This window comes from Dermacentor andersoni, chromosome 8 (genome assembly GCF_023375885.2).
Source record: "Dermacentor andersoni chromosome 8, qqDerAnde1_hic_scaffold, whole genome shotgun sequence".
In the NCBI taxonomy this organism is placed as follows: domain Eukaryota; kingdom Metazoa; phylum Arthropoda; class Arachnida; order Ixodida; family Ixodidae; genus Dermacentor; species Dermacentor andersoni.
The window spans coordinates 11,393,370-11,396,560 of NC_092821.1; the positions used below are offsets into that span (position 1 = coordinate 11,393,370).

Genomic DNA, 3,191 nt, shown 5'->3' on the forward strand with positions numbered 1-3,191 from the left:
ATAGTGAACTCGAATATTCTTGTTCACTGTAGTTTGCAGAAAGTATTTCAATACGCTGCCACTGCGAAAGCGTCCAATGTTGGCGAAGCGTTCACTACGGGCTGTACTTTGCCGAGCAGGGGACGATGCCGGCAATCTGAAATGTTCAAACTAGCCGAGCTACGCTGCCTAACTGGTGAGAAACTACGATATAAATAAGCCAGCGGGGCGACACGCAAAAGTGAGGTAAATATATTTATTGCTCGCTACTTTAAGCACATAATCACGTATCAGTGACGAAGGTACATGATGTCAGATGGTAGTTGCACAGTGGAATCTGCCCGAGGAGGCATGCACGAAGTAAAGACGAGTTACATTACAGCCTTGGCCTCAACGCAGCACACCTACAGAGCCTATACCTCTAACAAATTTCTTTAAAAGGTAATAAAGGTAGAAAACAATAAATTAGAAGCTCATTCAACACGCTTGAAGTAAACCTTTGTAGTAACTTGAATAATATTGTTGCACGGTGCTGTGGAATCACACTTAACACTGGTAAAAACATATTACCTCGCAGGACACGTAAGAAATCAATGCTACTTAATACATATTACTTAGAATCATCACTTTATATAAGAAAAAGCAGCTGCTAATGTCTAGAGAAAAGCGGCTAGATTAATACTTAACATCTCTTTCCCCTAACTAAATAAAGGCAATTAAGGACATGCAACTGTTCAAGCTAAGCATAAAGGAAGATCCAGAAAGCTTATAATACTTATGAGATTTATGATGTGTCCATCACCATAAATGCTAACATTCTTAATATGCATGCTCAACCTGTTTGCCACAGAAGTGTCTCTTACTGTATTGTGATCCCAGTCCGCAAGCATTATGTCATTGGTACATACCTCTTCGCTGGTGAAGTCAAAGGGGAGCTAAGCACCCAAGTAAAGCTTTGTTTGGTGATGTCTCGCTGAATTGTGCAAAGCGAATGAACTAATTAGACTGACGCCATAGCAAATACGAGCACAAGTACACAACAGGAGGGCCTGTAAATTGCCGCAGGTTCACAAAAATCATAGGACATCAGGTGTTGTATCGTCATGGCACCGCACGTGCCTATAAAGCTGGGCGCACCTGCTGTAATCACTTTCTTCCCTTACTCTCTATTTGTTCCTTCCCCTCTTTCTTGCTGTGCGCTATATATTGCACGCGATACCCGTCATAAACGTTCTTTGCTCGGTTGATGTTCTTGGGAGTACGTGGTCAATTCAGTGGCGACGAGGATGGGCTGAGCCTGCCGACCCACCAGCAACACCCCGGTAGCCATGGCCGGATACGCAAGCCCACCGCAGTTCGAGAAAGCCACGGACCACTGGCCGGCATAGCTAGTGCGGCTAGAAGCTTTCTTCGAAGGTAACGGCATCACGGAAGAAAAGAAGAAGCGAGCATTGCTCGTAGCAGGGCTGAGCACTCACACGGTGGCCGTCGTTAGTGGACGCTGCGCGCCAACAAAGGTGAACGAGCTGTAGTACAATGAAGCACTCGACATACTGCAGAAGAATGTTTGGCCCAGGCCGAATGAAATAGCCCAATACTACAATTTTTTCTCACGCAACCAGATGCCAGGAGAGCCAGTCAGATATTTTCTTGTAGCCATTCGGCAATTGGCGGATACCTGCAACTTCGGCACTTCACTTGACAGGATGCTCCGGGACCGTATAGTTTGTGGCTTGCAAGACAACTCGGTACGTTATCAACTGCTTTCGAAGGCATCCTTAACAAGAAGCGAAGCAGAGGAAATCGCCTTAGCAGTGGAAATGGCGGAAGAAAACGTGAAGACGTTGAAGAGTGCGCCTGAAGACGAAGGCGTACACATGTTCAGAAACATGTATGCACGACGTGAAATTCGGCCACCATGCTTCAGGTGTGGAAAAACAGGGCACGACCCCAGAACCTGCCGGTTCCGCTCGGCGAAGTGCTACCGGTGCCAGCAGCGCGGTTATGTTCGCAAGATGTGTCCCGGACAAGCAGACAGCAGAACGAGGGAACCGTTCACGTGGCCACACCAGCAAATTATTGTCGTGCATCCGTCAGCAGGAAACTGCAACGATTCGGGATCAGAAGCTCTGTTCCTCGTTGAAACGGCAGATAATTTCGTTGGAAACACTCACACCGTAAGGGCACTAATGTGCACTCTGTTTTGGAATGCAATAGCGATCAAGAACCTGGCAACGAATGAACCTGGCAACGTTTAACGCTAGAACGTTATCTAGTGAGGCGAGTCTAGCAGTACTATTGGAAGAATTAGAGGGCAGTAAATGGGATATAATAGGGCTCAGTGAAGTAAGGAGGCCAAAAGAAGCATATACAGTGCTCAAAAGCGGGCACGTCCTGTTCTACCGGGGCTTAGCGGAGAGACGAGAACTAGGAGTCGGATTCCTGATTAATAAAAATATAGCTGGTAACATACAGGAATTCTATAGCATTAACGAGAGGGTGGCATGTCTTGTTGTGAAACTTAATAAGAGGTACAAAATGAAGGTTGTACAGGTCTACGCCCCTGCATCTAGTCATGATGACCAGGAAGTCGAAAGCTTCTATGAAGACGTGGAATCGGCGATGGGTAGAGTGAAAACAAAATACACTATACTGATGGGCGATTTCAATGCCAAGGTAGGCAAGAAGCAGGCTGGAGACAAGGCAGTGGGGGAATACGGCATAGGCACTAGGAATAGCAGGGGAGAGTTATTAGTAGAGTTCGCGGAACAGAATAATATGCGGATAATGAATACCTTCTTCCGCAAGCGGGATAGCCGAAAGTGGACGTGGAGGAGCCCGAACGGCGAGACTAGAAATGAAATAGACCTCATACTCTGCGCTAACCCTGGCATCATACAAGATGTGGACGTGCTCGCTAAGGTGCGCTGCAGTGACCACAGGATGGTAAGAACTCGAATTAGCCTAGACTTGAGGAGGGAACGGAAGAAACTGGTACATAAGAAGCCGATTAATGAGTTAGCGGTAAGAGGGAAAATAGAGGAATTCCAGATCAAGCTACAGAACAGGTATTCGGCTTTAACTCAGGAAGAGGACCTTAGTGTTGAAGCAATGAACGACAATCTTGTGGGCATCATTAAGGAGTGTGCAATAGAAGTCGGTGGTAACTCTGTTAGACAGGATACCAGTAAGCTATCGCAGGAGACGAAAGA

The 3,191-nt window shown here is 46.5% G+C and overlaps 1 pseudogene; it reads left to right on the forward strand.

Moving 5' to 3' along the window:
- Positions 1 to 1,307: 1,307 nt before the first annotated feature.
- LOC140219972 (uncharacterized) lies at positions 1,308 to 2,237 on the forward strand (annotated as a pseudogene).
- Positions 2,238 to 3,191: the final 954 nt, after the last annotated feature.